Source organism: Columba livia, chromosome 5 (genome assembly GCF_036013475.1).
Source record: "Columba livia isolate bColLiv1 breed racing homer chromosome 5, bColLiv1.pat.W.v2, whole genome shotgun sequence".
In the NCBI taxonomy this organism is placed as follows: domain Eukaryota; kingdom Metazoa; phylum Chordata; class Aves; order Columbiformes; family Columbidae; genus Columba; species Columba livia.
Window position 1 is genome coordinate 14,392,357 of NC_088606.1, and position 20,142 is coordinate 14,412,498.

At 37.4% G+C, this 20,142-nt stretch overlaps 1 long non-coding RNA gene across 1 annotated transcript in view; it reads left to right on the top strand.

The window, feature by feature from the left end:
- The window catches only part of LOC135579694 (uncharacterized), a 65,091-nt gene extending 45,296 nt beyond the window's left edge, over nt 1–19,795 (top strand). Inside the window, exon 4 of the long non-coding RNA XR_010473295.1 lies at nt 19,048–19,795. This is a non-coding gene — a long non-coding RNA (uncharacterized LOC135579694). The remainder of the gene's footprint in view (nt 1–19,047) is intronic.
- Nucleotides 19,796–20,142: the final 347 nt, after the last annotated feature.

Sequence of the window (20,142 nt, forward strand, 5' to 3'; positions counted from 1 at the left end):
TGTCCACTGAACTGCCTTCTACATACATGGGAGAAGAGATTCAGCCAGTTTAAATCAGAGTAGTCACAGTACTGGAATTTATGACTGATGGTGTAGATGAAATAATAGTAGTCAGTAGAAGTACACCTAGGAGAGACAAGTGTCAGGAGTATAAAATTAGTGTTTGCTTCTTTAATACCTGTACATTCTAAACATTATTTTTTTAAAAAAAATATTTTTAAGAAATATTGTTTTAAGATTAAAAAGTATTCCCCAAGATATTTTAAATTTGGATTTATTTTTAAACTCAGTTATATAATGAGAGACATCCTCCATCCCATTAGGATACTATATTTTTTGCATAATCAAGAATCTATTGATTTTTTATAAGTTTACCTCATGGTGCCAATTATCAGGTTACTGCACGGCACTCGACTGAAGATAGAGAGCACAGACAGTAGGAGTGCAGTGCTTTAATCACCTGAAAAAGTTTTTGTGTTTTAAACTTTATCTAAATTTTTCCCCCAAATCAGAGTCATACAGTGTTGCTACTTGAATACTAGAACCCTGTCTTGGTTTTGGAGGTCCTGGCAGTATATTGCCTGAAGAGGTGTCTTGATGTCTGTGCAATTATCTACATGTGTGCTAAATGGAGGACAGTCTATGTTGTTGGTTGTGGTGCTTTTTGCCTGGTTTTGACAAATCAGAAATTCTTGAGGAGATGGGCTATATGGCTTTTGACTGAAAGATCAATGCTTAAATAAAATCTGTGTGCTGATTACACTTCTCCACTTTCAATCAATGAAATTCCATAACAAGCTAAATATTGATGACCAGAAAACAAATATACAATTGCACTTCACTGTTTTTCTCTTCGTCTACTACTCTGCAGGTTGTTACTGGCAGTTATACTACATGTAACCAGTTATTGTGCTGTAAAGTGCTACCATTTGCTGTTATTGATCTTTCCTATCTTTTTAATTATAGAAGTGACCTGAGGCTTGGTTTGGTCAGCCATGCAGGTCATTCTTCCACCTTAATGATGACAAATGTTATTGTGAGGGTGAAGGAATCACAGTGCCCATAGTTTAATGCTCTTTTACATGCCAATTATTCCCCAGACTATAGAACAGCTGCGGTCAATTAAATATCAAATCTGGGGGTCATCTGTCTTTTCTTGACCTCTGTGTGCCTAAAAACTAACAATAGAAATCTCTGAAGATTTTGACTTTCCTATGAAAGAAAGTATGTACTAAAATGTATAGGTGGTGTCCCAAAATTATTGAAGGAAGTCCAGTGGCAGGCTATGAAGTTGATTAGGGGCCTAGAGCATCTTTCTTAAGAGGAGAGACTGGAAGAGCTGGGTCTGTTCGGCCTGGAGAAGAAGGCTGAGAGGGGATCTCATCAATGTTTATAAATTTCTTGAGGGTGGATGTCAAGAGGATGGGACCAGACTCTTCAATGGTGCCCAATGATAGGAAGAGGGGCAATGGACATAGACTGAAACACAGGAGGTTCCATCTAAATATGAGGAAAAACTTCTTTACTTTGAGGGTGATAGAACACTGGAACAGGCTGCCAAGAGAGGTTATGGAGTCTCCTTCTCTGGTGACATTCAAGACCCACCTGAACACGTTCCTGTGTAATCTACTCCAGGTGAACCTGCTTTAGCAGGTAGGTTGGATTAGATGATCTCCAGAGGTCCCTTCCAACTCCAACCATTCTGTGATTCTGTGAAAAAGCCAGATCATTTTTTGCTAGAGACAAATTTAGGAACTGAGCAAAAAGCATAGTCATATTGTTGGTGACCAATTTAAATTTAAAATGGACTTGAGCAGAAATACTTAATCTGGATCAGAGAGATTCTCAGTTTTGGCATGTGTTGTTTTTACAAGACAACGTGTCAACTTTTCAAAAACAGGGGTCTGAAACAGTAACATTTTGTTCTTGATCAGAATATAGCCAGCGATGGCATGGTGGTGCCAATGGTAGAATGAAGGTTAATGTATCATTTAGCGTATTGGTACAATGGATTAAAATACCCCTATGTATAAATTAAGCATCTTGCAGGAATACCTTTTGTAACCTGGAGGTTATTCTAAGGAGTGTGTAGTATAATGCAAAGTTTAAACTTATGAATAGGTTTTCTAAAGAATTTTTCAAGAGCCTCAAACAGCTGTTTGTTACCTTGTGACTTCATGTCCTACTAATATTTGCATTCTATAGCCCTTTAATTTTACTGCTAAAGTATTAAAGTTGTCTCATATTTCTTGCTCTATCTTTTCTTAGAGCTCCTAGGAAGTGGCTTCAGCCTACCATGTGTTGCAGTCCAATGTATTTTTAGACAAATATCTAGTTTGTGATGATATGTAACTCTCATATAACTCTCCCCTTATATTGATGTTTTATATTTATATTTTTACTTTAAAAATCTTTGTGACAGGAAGAGGCAAAGAAAGAAATGTTTTCAGAAGAGGTTTTAATTTATGTCATTGCAGGATGGTTCACCTTTCCATGACCATATCCAAAGCCTGCTCTTTAGGAAGACAGAACAGCCTAGCAAACAGCAATACCTAAACCCCTACCCTGAGCCAAACACCCTTTCCCAGTTTCTGATGCTTGTACCAGCTAGCATAGCTCTTAATTCCTGTTATTTAGGCCTTAGTGACCATTTGGAAACTGAACCAAATGTTCACTGCAGAATTTTGGTATCTGTTTAAGCATGGCTTTTTAGTGGATGTGTCCTGGCAGGCAGCAAATTTCTGGCTAGTTCACTTTATTGGCATTAGTCTTCAGAGCTCTAGTGGCCTAGGATTTGCCTATTTGAGAGATTTTCTCTCTTCAGCCGACAGAGCAGTGGGCAACAAATCACTCTGGGTGTGATCCAAAGCCCAATAAAGTCAATGGAGACATTTGTGGAAGGGAGGTTAGCAGGACAATCTTTAGTAATGATTTCTCCAGAGCTGTCTCTTACAGTTGGTTTACCATTGATCTGATTTTTTAACCTTTGTAGCAAGCTGGAAAACCCACTTCACTGTTTCCACTCTACTGAGAAAGGCTGAGCTGAGAGCTGGAAGGATTTTTTGTTTTTCTTGACATTAGGCTGGTGAGTATTTGCCTGTCATCAGAGGGATATTTTTTTTTAGTTTAAATTTTGGGAGGGATGCAGTGTGACATAGTTGGTTACTGAAGCATTTCTAAATATAAACAAATAACATAAATTATATTTATAAATGGGTATAACAATCTCCTCTCCTACTTTCTCTGAGATATTTATTTCTTTGTACTTTCTACTGCAAGAATAACTACTTGCAGAAAATGTGCTTTGTAATATTGCAATAGGGTGCTGTGGATTTTTAAAAAGTACCTTTTTTGTGATATGTTAAAAAAAAAAAATCTTCGTTGATTACAACTTGTTAGCTTTGCTGCTGCCCCAGTTCCGTTTAGGAAAAAAAATATGGCTTTATATTCCCTCCCACTGATTTTCAACTAAAACAGAACTTAGTTGCCTGCTGATCCTGCTGGCTTTTTTAAATGAAAAACTTATTCTTCTTAAACTACTGGAAAATTATGTTTAAAAATCAGCATAATTTCATTGCCTTTTATTTCTGTCTGTCATGAAAACTGCTAGGCTGCTATCTGGAACAGCCCAATGTAGTTTAATGCACAAATTTAGTTATACTTATGAATATACTGACTGAAAAATATTTTAATGATCCAGAGATATTAGTCATTCTACAGTAAAATTTGCTGTGTTCATATGTTGGAAAAAAATGTCTGTATCTATAGGTGCTTCTATCTTCATAACAGAAAATTGCATAAGATTGAGAGTTGACAGGTTCAGTAAGGAGTGACTTTGCCTAACCAGTGTACCAGATCTGTTTCAGCCATTTAAATGTCAGAGGACATAGAAATTGATTCCAAATTATGACATCACTTGCTGGTTGTTTTTGAGAATGATAAGGACAGTCAGGACAACAGGCAATAATACACTTCACTTGAAAACTGACAGAAAATTAAAATGTTAAAGAATACAGGACCACCTGGTAGTTTTGCATAATTTCCCATGGCTCTTTGACAGGGAGGATGTACATTGGAAGAACCAACAATGGTGACAAGTTCAAGTCTTCTAGAAGTTAAATCTCATGCTGTTCTGAATCTCTTGTAAGTGAAAAATTGAGGTGTTTTAGAAAAACAGCCTTTTTTTTTGTGAATTTCCAAGCAGTCCATTTCCATTTATTCCTCCTGGAGTGACTGTGTTCTTGTCCTTTTCAGTTCTAATCCTTTGTAGCAAATAATTGTTCATAAGAAAGGAGATTAAGATGTGAGTAGTACTACATATACAGCCTGGTAAGCCTCAATGTACCCTCTAGCAAGTAGTTTGGCATAGTGTGCAAGATGAGACATGGGGTGCAAGACAAGAATAATCACTAAGACCTTGCATTAGGCAGATTTTTTTTCACTGGAAGGATTATTCTGCATTAAATCCTTATTTTTTTGCCTGAATAGGAGGAAGGGGAAACACTGAGTACACTAATGGAAGAAGTTCATGTGATGGAAAATCTGTCCCATTTCCCAGTTTCCAATGGTTAGTTAAATTCACTGTTCAAACCACGTGCCTGATTGTGGTTGAAAAGATGATAAATACTTGAAATGTACAACTTGCATATTTTAAATTCAGCCAGCTGACCGTCAAGTGATCCCTAATGGAAAGTTCAAAGAAAACTAGTACTCTACGTTGCAGGTTTCTAGTTCTATGAGAAACCTTTTGTCGTCTCTCCCTCCCTGTGCCTTCTATTATTATAGGTAAGGTATCACACAGGTCTAGTTTGGCATTGTTTAGTCAGTGTCTAAATAAAAATTAGCTGGGGAAGTAAACGGTGGACATATTTTTATGTCTTTGAGTGGTATGATTTTGTCACTAAATGCTGGTCTAAGGTGTGTGACTAACATTGCAGGAGTTTATCACATGCTTAAAATGAGAGAAAGCACTTCTACCCCATTCCTTTTTGACGACAAAAAAAATCAGCTTACCCTGTGTCCCTGGGCTTCTAGAAAAAAAATGTTTGCTGCTGAACATAGCTGATACTGCAGTGACTGTCATATTAACAAGTCTTCAAATTATTTGTAGCAAAGTGACTGCCTTAATAAATCAGAGTAGTGACCCAGCACTCCTAGTGTCCCGTCTTTAACATCTCCTGGGACCAGATGCTTCAGAAAAAAGAATAAAGAGTATTCTTAAACTCCATCTGTTGACTTATTTGCACAGTCATTTTCTACTAGTAGCATGATATTCATACTTAGAGTGGTGGGAAGTCTCTTCCACCAGCCCAGACTTGATCTGTTTCTTTACCAGTAGCCTCTGAGCATTTCAAGGAAGTAGACACAGTCTTGTGAAGTTCACCCTGCTGCTGCTTGTACTCCTCAGAGACTGTTTCTCACTCATTACTGCAAGTGGGCGAGTGCCTTTTTCAAGCCCTGTAAAATTGGAAAATCTAACAGATGGTAGATATGGCCTATATGCCTAAAGTCCCTTCATATCACTCTGTCGTATTTCCAAAACTACTTTCCCTTGGAATTCATTGGAATATTCCTGTGGGGTTGGATTATTACATTTCCCTTCCTCCCGCCTCCCCCTTTCTTTTCCCCAGCTAATTCAGAAAAATTAAGAGGCTTTTGTCATCATGTAAATACGTATTTATAGTAGATTTTGAGGGAAGAATAATTGGTCAGGCTAAGACTCATACTTCCTGCAGTATACATCAGGCAAGTATAAATAACTTTCTATGGGATCTGGGTTTGTACCAAACCTATTGCTTCCATTACTTCCCAGAGGCTATCACCACACAGTTTAGCTTTTCCTACTTATATATGTGTTTTGAAACTGTGTTGTATTGACATCAATCTAGATCCCTGACTAGCCTAACGAAATCGCTACAAACATAACCATTACATACCGTGATATTTAGAAGCTTTTATTTTGCATGCTTGGGTCAAAAAAATCATCAGGATATTTGGCACATATGGTATAGGAGTCATAGAAAAGAGAGTTGCACCTGTTTGCACACGCTGGGGTCTCCCAATAGTGTGAACATTCTGTCACATCTCTCTATGTTGTTGGTTGTTGCACAACATAGACATTAAGACTAGGGAGTATTTATGAAGCAGAAGTCAGCTCCTCCTTACTCTCAGTATACTCATTATTTGCTGGGTCACTTCTATTGGTGTTCACCCAAGGTTTAGGCTGTCCTCAGTGAGATGAATTTTCTACTTGTCGCACAGGGCAACAACTGGTCCCTTTTGAACAAACTGGATACCACAAAGATACTTCATCAAAATAGGCCTCTAAATTTTTAGCACATGACTTTCTCTAATTACCAAGGAAACAATTAACTTCCTCATGGCTAGTAGGCCACAAAAAATATGCTAGTGACATCTGTATGCTGTCTTACTAATTGTATAGATCTACAATGGTCATGGAGTAATAAACGTAACTTTTTTTGTAATTACATTTTAATTAATGCAGTTGTTTAGAACTGATGTGAAAGGATCATCCAGGATAAAATGGAACTTCAGGAGGTGAATTTTAGCCCAGATTCTATAACAAGTGGCAGCACTAACTAAATTGCAACATCAGATCACCTTCCATTATAGGTGTTTATTGAACTTGATGTGAAAATGATTGTTGACTTTGAAGGGGATGGAGCTGGGTCCAGCAGTGCTTGCAGTGTATGCTCACTGCTTGCAAATTGTCTGAAAATGTCAAGGCTTGGACTTCAAGGAGAATAACGGAAGGGTTGGTTAGTCAACTCTGCCTGCACTCCAAAAATAACACAAGGTCACTTCGGGAAGGTGTGCCCAGTACTGATTCTTTAAGCCAGACATGTAAATCTAAAGTACTAGATAAAACAACCTGAAAATTTTGTACTGAAACAAAGCTGTAATCTATTTTTGAGAAGTTTTCCATTATCTTCTTCACATATGATGAGGCTTTTCAAAGCCTATGTGTTAGTGCATATCCATGTTTCTGTAGGCACACACAGGTTTTGGAAGGTAACTTCGTAGACAACATCCTCCTTTCTCCTCTCTAAACTGGATTACTCAAATGTAGAAGAATTCCAGATCTTGGAACATAGCTAGAAAATAGTGCTAGCAAGCAAATGCCAAATTGAATGGTCAGAACTGATTTTTTTAGGAAACAAGTTAACAACTGAATATTAATAATGAATCAAAGTAGATATTAAAGTTACTTATTTAATTATTATCTTCCATTTTAAATTTATAATAAGTTATTTATAGTAGCTGAACTACCATGATACAACACTGGATACAAGGATACTTCTGTTAGAGTTTACGACACCCTGTGAGGTACTACCACTCTAGACTGTGCATGTTGGGACTATTATGGGAAAACTGGTTGTAGTCACATGAGGACAGTCTTGGTCTTCTCAGCCAAAGGTCTCTGAAGTTCAAAGAGAGGTACAGAACATATACTGGCCAGTATGTGGTCAGCTTCAAAAACTTCTGTAGGAAGTGCCTATTTTCCTTTCTGTCAAAACAGGTCTAATATTCTTGAAACAGTTATCAATATTCTGATCACAACAGGTCAAGAATTTTTATGATTATTTCTATTGGAAAATATGGATTAGTTTTACTAAGAAATACTCATTAAAGAAGGTAATTTTTGTGATTTCTCAGAGTTTTGTTTGTTTGTTTTTTTCAGCTGACAGCATATATTTACATTTGAAATCACCTTTCAGCTTCCAAGAGACAGTTTGGAACAAAGCAATGCAAAATAATTTCAACAAATCCCAGATTCCTCACTCATGTTTCTCTTTCCACTAATTTTTCATGAGTTCAGAACCTTTTCCAAAATTTTGACTTGTTCTGATACAGGAGGGGGAAAAAATCAGTTGAGAAATTCTCATGGGACAAGAAAGATGCTTTACTGTCTTGATCTACACCTAATTTGTTTCCTCAGCATTCAAGAACATCTCTTTTACTGGAGAACAGGGTATGAACAGTCAGCTGAATACCAATCCCACTTCCCATGAGCTTAGGTGCTCATATTCAGCTATGGAGTAAACATTCTTATTCGTAGTGGTGGATTTCTGTGAATTCATCTCCTTCCTTGCAAGACAGTGTTTTCTTACAGCTTCTTAGAACTGTATTCTTTTAGCAGGATGGTTGGATAGCTTATGTTGCAGCTATCAGGCCTGTGTGTGTACTGGAAAAGTACATTATCCTTGCTTCAGGGATCACCACTGCCTGCCTTTATTTATACTCCACTACTGTACCCTCCAGCCCTGTCATTCCAATAGTATTCTTGAAGAGAGGTTGATCCAAAGCACATTACAGAATTTCAAACTCTCTTAAGAGAGTTTTGTGGCAATGTGGCAAAAATGGTTATAAGTTTTGAAATGCTGTGGAAATGTTTGCTGGAAGCCAATGAATTTCCTTGCAAAAATTTCATGAACAAGTGGAAGTGAACAGAAAATCTGGGAAATCATTCATATTTTTACAAAAAACAAAACAAAACAAAAATAAAAAGGAAAATTAAACACCTCAACCCCTCTAACCTGTTGGGTTTTGTCCAGCTTTCATCAGTTCTGTGTAACATCCTCATTAGTCCAGACTTCAAGGTCAGTGTATTGAGCCTTCTATCTGAAGAGGAGATTTGAAAGGAAATGTCATTATAACGCAGTGCCTGAACGGATCAAATATGCATGTGCTAGTTTTACAGACTGGTGTCAGTGTTGCATTTATTTATTTGGGACAGTGGTGATGATGTGTAAGCCATTTTGCTCCAAGAGAACAATGCACTGGGATATTTTTTTAAGCATTAAAGTCTGGTTTACTCAGGGTCTTCTCCACCCACTTTAGATGAGGGAGGAAAAAATCTTGGCAAGCGGATGCTCTGAGGGGGCACATGGAGGCGTGTGTAATCATCTTGCCAGTTTAATTAACAGTGCTTTTGACTGATATGTGTTAATGAGGATAATGTACAGTATGGAGGGAAAGAACCCTGTGTGCTATATTAAAGGGACAGGTGCTGGGCGTACGGAAAGTTCATGCTACTAAAAGGAAATAAAGTGCATGAAATGACTTAGAAAGTGAGGGAGAGGAAATATTTCTGAGAATATTTGTAAGGGAGTAAATCTGTGCACTCAGTTCACAAGCCTCAGAATGGCTCATGGTGGGAAACGAGGGAGTGGGGAAAATCTGCCCATTGGCAGTACAGCTCCACATAAACGGGCAGGGGAGGGTGTTCAGCAGACCTCACTGAATTGGCTCACCTGTGTAAATGCTCTCCTATGCATAAATGTTTGCAAGAGTGGGTCTAAAGTGTAACACATTTGACATTCTGCACTACTTCCTCTGAAATGACACCATTTATAGTTAAGAGCAATCAATGAAATATTTCCTTCTGCATAAGGGCCTGATCGTCTGATGTTCCAAGAGCCTCCTGCAAGGTGCTGAGTACTCTCAACTTTAAGTGAAATCAATAGGATTGGGCACTAGCATTTTTAATTCTTCTTATTTATGGGATATTTCTATTCCGTATTTTACACTTTGAAAGTCGAACTAACTCTGCAGGATTTATTGTCAACCTGAAAAGGAAGATAAGAATTGAATGTTGCAAGCTTATTTTTCTTAAAGATATCCTTAGAGGCTGGCAGTGTCATAAAATCACAGGATCATAGAATGTCTTGACTTGGAAGGAACCCACAAGTATCAAGTCCAACTCCTGTCTCTGCATAGGGCAACTCCAAAATTCACACCATGTGTCTGAGGACTTAGTCCAATCACTTCTTGAATACTGTCAGTCTTGGGACCATGACCACCTTCCTGGGGAGCCTGTTCCAGTGTCCACCAGCCTCTGGGTGAAGAACCTTTTCCTAATGCAACCTAAATCTCTCCTGACACATCTTCCTGCCATTCCCTCAGGTCATGTTATTGGTCACCAAAGAGAAGAGATCAACACCTACCCCTCCTCTTACCCTCATGAGAAAGCTGTAGGCCATGATGAGGTCTCCCCTCACTCACCCTCCTCTTCTCCAGGCTAAATGAACCAAGTGACTCCTGACAAGGGCTTTAAGCGTTTATAAAATCGATGTGTTCTTACAGTCTCTACTCCAACAAAGTTGGATACAAGTGTTTCCAAGACAAAATCTTCACTTACAGGAAACAATGGTATTGGTGGTTCAAGAAAGCTAAGTTCCTAGTGAGTGTCTCAAGCTGCTTTGTGGTATTATTTTCTGCTGTGACCCCATTTATTTTAAAAAGGACTAGTGAATTGCAGATATCCTATTTTTATTATAATTCTCTGCCCTCAATATTCACAGTCTTTTTTTTTTTTTTTTTTAAATCTTCATCTTTCTGGAAGATTTAAGTATTTTAAATCAAAACCTGTAAATGTGAGTTACAATTGAAGGAGATGCAACACTATTGCTTTGAATACCTTGAGAATTCATTATGTGTATTCATTGTATTAAACAAAAACTTGAAATTACTACAGCTATAGTGTAGTCCAAACTATCTGTAAGTATATATGTATATTTCTGTAAGCAAAAGAGAGGTGTTCATATGCAGGTATGCTCTTCTGTCTCTTTGAAAAAAAGAAGTAGGCACCTCTTGGAAAATATTTCCTCTTCCTCCAGGGGCTGTACTTGTTTTCTGTGAACCTTCTGCCAAGGCTATAAGTGGCAGAAGAGCTTACAGGCTTGAGAGAGGACCAATGGATGGTATAGTGCTTATAACAAGGAGAGGAAGGTATTTGCATTACCCTCCTTGAAACAAACAAACAAAAACCCACCTTAAAAATCCCTGAAAAACAACAACAACAATCAAAAACCACAAAGAAGAAACAACAACAACAAAACCCCAAACCTCATTTTTGGTACAAAAATCCTGTTACATGACTGGTTCAATGATAGGAAGAAAACAGTGTTTACCCTCTTAGAACAATGGCTTTTGTGTAAATAGCCTTAAACTGGTGAAATCCAGAAACTTTGAAGATTTTGGAAGATAGTTTCCTGAGTTTTCTGACTGTGAGAATGAAAAAGAGAGACATGATTTAACCAGTGGCTTTTCATAATAACTGTTAAGCAGGGAGAGAAAGAAGATGATGGAGTTACCTCTTGGTTTAGGTGTGATTAACTGTAGGGGTAGATTCTTGGTTATTTTCATATTCAGGAAGACTTATAAATCTGTTTCTCAAGTGAAAAGTAAAACTGTTTGCTTTATATTTTCCTACTGAAAGCAACTAAATTTGCCCCAAAATCAGGATGCTGGAATATTTTCTATTTTCTAAATTTTAGCAGTGTCAGTGTAACAGATTTTCAACAGTGTAATCCACTTCTCTCCTTCAATATTTTTTACTAAGTTTTTTTCAACATAGAGAGAGGTTAAAATTTGAGACAATGCTGGCATAAGATCAAATGGGTATAAATTGGTTGTAAACATATCCAGGACAGAAATAGCAAGATTTACAACTAGCAGAGGACTGAAGCTCTGCAACAGCTTTCAAATAGGAGCAATGAAGGAAAAAAAATTCTAATAGGTTTAAACAAAGAGTTAGATAAATTTATTAACAGAAGTATTTGACCTGGTTTCCTCCATTAGCAATAGCCTGGACCTGATTACACGTGAGTTCCCTTCTGTTTTTTTTCCCCCAAGGTAATGATGCAAGCACTAGTATTTATACTTCAGAAACACAACACATTGAAAAAAATCTTAGTAAATAGAAAACAAAGCAGTCCAGATTCAGTTCTTACCTGTAGTAAACTGTAATCAATAACCTTCAGACAAAAGGCAGAAACTGGTACTATATCCAAATGCAGGGCCCTCAGTTTTGACCTTCGTTATGTCTTTTCCCAAATATGGCTGATTTCAAACATTAATTTGATTCTGTCTCTGTTCAAAGCAGACATGAGCAAAACCATTGGCTGAATGGACTGTTATTCATTTTAGGGTCAGTATCTTATCCTCCCTGGACAGCTTTACACATTATAAAAGAATAACATCCAGCGGAGTTGAAAGCCTTCAATAGATCAAGGATCAGCCTCACAGTTTTAGGATCTGTGCCTCAGTTCAGCAAAGCATCTGTTTAACCCTGCATACACTCTTCATTCCAATTGAAGCCTATGCCAAAATATTTAGATGACTGTACACAGACTTCAGCACATGCTTAAAGCTAAGATTACGTCTAAATGCTTTATTAAATTGAAACCCTGCTTAACCTACAGGAAGCACAGCCTATTAACAGATGTTGATATTTGAATAGACATTAGTACAATACTCTCCATTATTTTGGTTTATGTATTAAAGCTTCCAGTATAAACAAGAGTCTCAAAAATACTGTACAAAGTTAATGGTGCAAATATTAAGGCATCCACTTACAAATAAGAGGAAAAGAAGAAAAAACTAAGAAGAAGAGGAATAAAAGATAAAGACCTTCAGATAGCTCTAAACATCACAATCATGTTCATAGTACCACAGCAGATATTAAACTAAATCAGATGCCTTGTCATTTTCCCACTTAAATAATTAATAAAAATTAAAGTACAATATTATACACAATGTTCTTACTCATTATTATCTACTGATGTTCCATTCTTTTTTATTCAAGCATTTCTGGTATTGTGTTTTTAACCATCTCACTATCCCTTGTATTTCTGTTAGTCTTGTTGCTTCCCTGCTGACAGTTTCTTACACGATTCAACCAATATTACTTCCTCTGCTAGTAGGGCTTATTTTTCCCCTTCTGTTTAGCATTCCATTATAAATTTCGTGATACTAATTTAAATGCACCTAACATATTCTACCCAGATTCTAGATAAATGTTTTGACTGATTTTACTTACTGAGAATAGTATTTTTTGTCCTCTTTTCTTTTCCTCCTAAATCTTACTACATTACAGTAGTCTGAGTATTTTTCCTCTCTTCTGTACTATCTGATATATATCCTGAAACCTTTGTGTTCAAGTTTTGAAACAGCAGGTGTCAAATTCTCAGACTGAGTATAATAATCACAATGATTTGAAGAAAAACATTGAGCTCCATGGAAGTGGCAATAAAGTCAGAGAACTAAATGTGTCATATTTTCAAGGGATGATGCTATCTACAAATAAATGCTTAATAAACCCAGATCTTGCATTTTTTTCTTTTGCATGGTATTATGCTACATATACAAATAGAATATTTTTATTTCCATTGTGACTTTTCCACTTTAACGGCATACAGTCCATCAGCAAATAACAATGGTATACATTGCCTTAGAGTTATAAAAATAAGCCCTCTTAAAACCCCATTGCAATAACTTTTACATTTACCTCTAACATATTTAATACACAGAACTAATTATCAATCAAAAATACAGTCTATTGAGGGTTATGGCTCAATTATTTGTATATATTTTAATTCTAAAAATGGATTTTGCTATTGAAAATAACATTAGTGCCTCTGCTAGAGAACAGTTTTATAATTAGGTGAATACTGTGCCATAAAATACTCATCACCATAGCAATGGTTTTTCATGGGGCATAAGTAAGTTGATAACAGAGACAATACATTCACTACAGAGACTATTGTGGTTGAATAATGTAAAGTTATAACTTTTAGTAAAGCACCTACTAACATAAGAAATCATGGCACAGTCACACTACATATTGACATTAAGAGTCATTTTAATGAAATACATTAATATTTTATATAGCATCCTTCATACAACGCATAATAACATTGCAATGTCTTACAATGTAGTGTCTCATATACTGTCTCTCATCTTGAAGGGTCATGTGCTTCTGTGTGTGCACGGGTATAGGAATCACTTCAACCACTCTTGAGATTCCTTTATTTATTTATATGTATTGTTCTAATATTAACCATTGCAGTATCTGGGTTGCCATGAATCTCTCTCTAGAGAGCAGAACAACAATCATTTAAAAACAGATTGTGTCCCCAAACAACATTTGAATTCTGGCAGTAAAAAGGGGTTAGTCTATCCAGATGAACTCCAGAACAGAAATTCAGGTAGACAGAATGCAATTATCCCAATTTGAAATCAGGCGTAACACTGAGGATGCTATTGTGAAAATTACTACAAGGTCTTTAATAGAGGCAAATAGCCAGAAAACTTAGTTTTATTGCTGCTTTTGACACTTCATATAGCACAGTCAACTCCAAATGCCCAGCAGAAACACAACTTTGTTACTGACTGAAGTAATGGGCCATTCATTAAGGTACAAACACTTTCTGTCTGCTTTTCCCTGAGTGGCTCTCCCATTTGAGGACAATATACTCCTGCTTTGCTGAACTTGTGATAACTGACTCCCTGTAAAGGGAAGATGAACAGAAAAATAAAGGTTTGGTTTGTACAGGTACACTGAGACTTACTTAGGCTAGAGAGCAAGGAGAGTAATGCACGTGGAAATTTGTGAATGGCACAAATAAGGACAGTAGATCCTCTCCTGCTGAGCTGAAGAGTCAGTCACAAACTAAAACAGACAGACCAGAATCATAAAGTACTTGCAAACAGAAATAACAGCAGTCCCAATGCAAGACTCTATCACAAGCTTTACGGCTATGCGTGCTCCCACTGAAGTCAATGGGTGTATGCTTAAAAGTGGCTTCAAGCATGGCCAGTAACAGAAGCAGAACGCTGTGGAGCTGTTTCATCTGAATGGGATCTCATTGCTTAAGTACATACTGCATATAAGCATGATAAGGCCTAGAATAGTAATTTTCTATAAAAAAAAATTGTTATTTATTTTTTTTTCTTTCATTTGGTGGTAACTGGACTGTATTTGTCCAAACCATTGAGAATGCTTCTCTTCATGAAATGCAATCAATGACATGTTTTGGAGAAGACAAAGACTGAGGATTGCAATATTGGTAAAACAGAAAGAAAGGTGTATAGGGTGATGCAGCCCACCAAAAATGTCTGTAAAAGCTCACTTGTTTGCTGGAGACATTTGTAACAAAGTCAATATCATACTTATCCAGTTGATTAAAACATTTTTTTTCTGAAGTACTAACAGATTATATAGAGGATTCTCTAAAATCTGAAAATGAACAGAGATGTCAGATTTGTTAGAAGCAGCAGAAGCTTATTCTAGCTTCTGCTAGAAGCTTCTAGCTTCTTACTTCTGCTAGAAGATCACAGAAGCTATCATCTACTGTTCAAGGTATTTCATCTTTAGTGACCTGAACATGTAATAACATGATATCTCTTCTGAGACTGAGGTCACTGAGAACTGAGGTTACTTGGTAAAAGGTCAGAATAAGCTTTCTACCCTTCAAGTATTCTAAGAGCATCTTTCGAGTACACCATATTTTAAAATTATTTTATACCTATCACTTGTATGAAGCATGCTTTCCCTTGAACTTATGGCTAAGGAGTGTATAAGCTACTGTGTTTTAGTTTTGCTTAAGTGAATATAAAGTTTTTATAGAAAGAAAGAGTTTGAGGCTTGTGTAGTATCTGTGTTAGGAACACACTTGTGAAACAGCATCAGGAAAAAAAGGAGCTTGTTATGAAAGGACAGAACTGCTTGTATATTATGTTTCTCTTCTGGTGCTTCTAAATCCCTGATATTTAAAATGACAGAAGAGATTCAGCCCATTTTTTACCATGTTTTTTGATACTGGCAAAACAGTATTGGATGCATAAGGGATCCTTGGAGCAGAATCCACATGAGGAAATTATAATCTAGGGCTAGCATGGGTAATTGAAAAACAAACATGATGATGTAAATTATGTCAGATAATTCTATAAGAATTCTGTTAAGGCAGGAATGGCATAACATTTTTTACAAAATACCATAGAACGAGATTGACATTCTAAAAAAGACATGGTTTGTTTCAGTCCTGTGCCTTTTTGTTATCACATCTTATTACATTATGGTTTGAGATAAAAATCACACCTTGGGCAGTTGAATGCACTCAGTTTTTCCTCCTCTCTCACAGGTGTCCCTTGAGGTATGTTGTTATGTTACAGTATCACACTCCTTGTCATATATTATTGCTAACTTGCAGATTGTGGTAATATTTTGAATCCTGACAGAGTAGGCACAGCCTCTGAGCATCAGCACCAGTTTGCACTAATGTAATATGCCACTGCGCCAGTCCTAAAGACAACAAAAGCAAAAAAACAATCTGCAAAAATGTACTGAAGGCTTCTCTGGGAAGTGCACATTGCCCACTCTGCATTGTCTATCAATTTATCTATTTCCGATATGACTGCAAGAGCAACCTCCCCGTCACCTCGGTGCTACTGCCAAGAAAACAATATGGACAGCATGAAAAACTTTCGGGTTCATTGGATTTTGGGTTCAGTGCACTCAGTGACAGACACCAAGTCTCGGCCACTTTGCTACGTGGCTGCCAGGGCCGGAGAACAGTGACGGTGAAGGTTGGAGAAGGGGTGAGCCACATCTGTGGATGTTCCTGGAGCAGCATCAGGCAAAGACTGAAGCTGGAAACTGAAGTTTCTCTGTAGCATGTGAGGGGGAAGAGGCAATTTCCATTTTTCTTCTCACTGTGAGGGTCAGACAAAGGACTGAAAGGATGGTGTGGCGGTGGTGGTGGTGGCAAATGTTGCCTGTTGGTGGTTAGTAGGTTTCAAAAGGTAAGACTTCAGAAGAAAAGTAGAGGTTTGGGATGTGAAGGAAAGTACAAAAAAAGGAAGAGATAACAAACTCTTCTCTAGTCCTTGTCCTTTATGCCAAGTGAAAAGACATAATGATGCCTTCTGAAAGGTCAGAACAGTGTAAAGGGGAACTAAACCTCAGAATTTCCTACTGGAGAAATGACAGAAGTCATTCTTAAAGACTTCTTTCTGAATATAGTTATAGTTGATGTCACAATAATGGAAAGGAGAAGTAGGGCTGCAACACGTAACGTGAGAAGACTGGCAGCAGCACCCTGGGTGCAAATAGCTGAGATGTGCCCTTCATGTTAGCACTCTCTTCTGGACAAAGGCCCAATGCTGGTTCAACAGCCACAAAACTGTCAGTGCTGGACAGGAAAAAAATGGCCTGAGGACCTTCTGGAAGGGTGTTACTGTCTCCTGCCAGTAGGAGGCATCAGATTTGGGATAGAAAATATGCAGATTCATGCCATTCATAGAGAGGCTGTAGCTTAGGAAAGTGTAACACAGACACAGAGACCTGTGTGACAGCCTGGACACACATTTGCAATTTAGAAGTTGCTGAGGGTTGCCAAAGTGATTTTAAGGGTCTCTTCAGTCTCTGAAGCAGTATGGAAGCAGGAAGATTGCAGAAGTGTTTAAAACAGCACAGAGTCATCCCGAGACCTTGCAATGGACTTCAAATGTATAAAGTATTGGCAGCAGCAGGGGCTATGTGATGAAAAAGATCACCTCACACGCATAGTTTTGGAATATGAAAAAGCAGCTTCTGTGGGCAGGAGGGAGGAAAGAAAAGCTTCCATAAAAAAAAAAAAAAAAGAAAAAAAAAAAGAAAAGTCTTTCAAACTGTAAATACATTAACATGTTTTAGCAATATTTAAAAAAATCAAGTTTTGAAAATGGGCCCAACTTACACACACATTTTTCATTCAAAGATTTCAAGCTACTTCAGTGAATAAAAATGAGACTGCTGGAGTCAACAAATCTGAGCTGTTCAAACTTAAGCTTAAGTCTCTAATGGAGATTCTTAAAAGAATGGTTGACTGAAGTGACCACACAGCTGGGATGTGTGTGATTTTTGTCTCATTTTGAGTACTTCACAAATTGATTTATACTTTTGATTCTACTTAATTGAAGCTGTTAGAAGACCTGCTGATAGATGAATATAACAGAGAAGGATATGGTCAGGGGCATAGAGTATAGTAGAGATTTAACTATATAGCCCACAATTAATGCTAAAAGAGGTGTTTACTTGGCTCTCTTGGGACAGCAAGTACAAACACTAGAAGAATCTCAATGTGTAAAGCAGGGCTTGATTTTGTCTGGCTTCACACACATATACACCGTCATTTTGTGTCTGATTCTGCTATACTTATCTTTGCTATGTAATACCTCTTTTATTTTTTTCTATTTTTTTTTTTCTTCCATAGTCAGAGAACTTAAATATATATGTATTTCATCTGGCTGTGGTTTTGGTTAAAAACGAGCTTGGTATGCTTCAGCCATCTTGGTTGCATTCAAGAGAGGAGGTTGTGCCAGTGATGGCTGTGATCATGAAGGAACCTGAGCAGGTGATGGAGACTCTATAACCATCGCAACCTCAGATTTTGCTGAATACACTATTTGGGAGTTGGAGGCACATGTATTTTTCTATCTGTTCAGTAAGGGACCATGTTCTTTTGTTCTTAGTCAGGAAACGAAGTTCACAGCCCTATGCTGGTAGTTCTCTCTCAGCTGCATCTGCTTTGAAACCTGTTTTCATGGGCATGCAGGAGAGTTCACAGTCCAAAAAATTTAGGGCAGCTGTAAGTTATTGCATAGTTTCAGAGTAAGGCTAATGTGATTTAGAGATTTCCTTGCTGTTAACCTTAGCCAGCTTTATCCATTCATCTGGCATGGAAGACACCCATGCATACTACAGTTGTGTATTTTGTTTTGGATTTAAACACTGTTGATGTGCATGCAAATGGCAAGTAATTAATGGATCCCAAATGATCAGAGAGCATGCTTTTGCCCAGGCTTTGGGAGGCACAGGTAGGTAGGCGGCTCAACAGATGTGAGAGATGTGGGACTTCACACAGCATACGCAGCCCTGCTACCATTAATCAGAGGGCAGAAACAAACATGGCCCCTCAGAGTTTAACCTGCCTGGCAACACTGCTTGAGGAAGGAACATAGGTTTAGCCATACTCTTGGGATCTATCTCGACACTGTTATGCACTCCCAAGGAGGGTGGGAGGTTGTACTAGCCTGGCTGAAGGTGCAGGAAGGCTGGCTCAGACCCTGCCCAGCAGAAAAAGCAAAGATACAGTCAATGCAAACCCCCTTCTTTCTCTATGTTCTCTATTATTTTTTTTTTTCCTCTCACTCATAATCTTTTTTTTTTTTTAATTTTTTTTGGGTCACACATGTCTGCAGGCCACAGAGAGTTGAGAAGCAGCCTGGGAGATGAAGAGCTTATGGAAATGAGCACTCCTCCTCCTCCTCATGCGGACTGCTAATCCTGATTCAACAAGATTTTTAATTCCTCCTCCGTGGCTGTGCAAACAATTTGCTGATCCCCGAGAGTTGCTCCAATCCAAGGCTGGAGTAACTCTCAGGTGCAGCTGTGAACAGGATTTTGGTTAAAGTCAAGTTCATAAATATTTGCCTAATAAACCAGACTCTTTAAGTGCCAAATAAAACAAACCCTGGCTGGGAAGGTAGGGGAAGGCAGAAGGAGGGAGAGAAAAACACCTCGAAGTTTTTAAATGCTCATTTAAATACTTTTCGGTAGTGCTGATATTTTATGTAACACTGGCCTTATTTATGTATTTATGTATTTTGCTTTGATGGGGGATTATTTTTCTCACTGCAGTCTTCTTTTGATTGATACAGTGTGCCTGCTCACTTTCAGATATGGTTGGAGAAGAAGCAGCATAAGTTGGGTGACTGTATTTAAAATGGGTAATACAGAATGGTTTTAAACTTTAATATTTCATATAGACATTTAGTTTTACAAGTAATTTATTTTGTGAGATGCAAGTTTCTGCCTGGACAGTGGTGATTTTGGGTAACTTGATATTCATTTCCCACCTCTGCATATTAATATTATTTGAACTGTGTGGTTTCCAAATACCTTATCACTGTTGGATTCTTTAATAACCATGAAGGAAATAAAGTGAACTCCTTTACATCAAGATATTGTTTTTTTCCTTGTGATGACTTTAACCAATATATTCTTCAACATGAAAAACAGCAGCATCTACTAGTATATACGAGATAATTCTCTTAATCATGAAAAACATTAGATATAAGACTGAATAATTTGTAAAATCAAAAATATTTCCCAGCTAAAGTAAATATAACTTGGATCAGGCTCACAGTTTATATAGTTGAACATTTCTCCATTAACTTTAAATTAACTTCATTAATTTACACCCATTGAAAATCCAACCCCTCCCTGATTTTTTTTTTTTTTTTTTAAATTGGCAAAGAAAAAGCCTCACTTTAAAAATCAGATGCCTCTGAAAG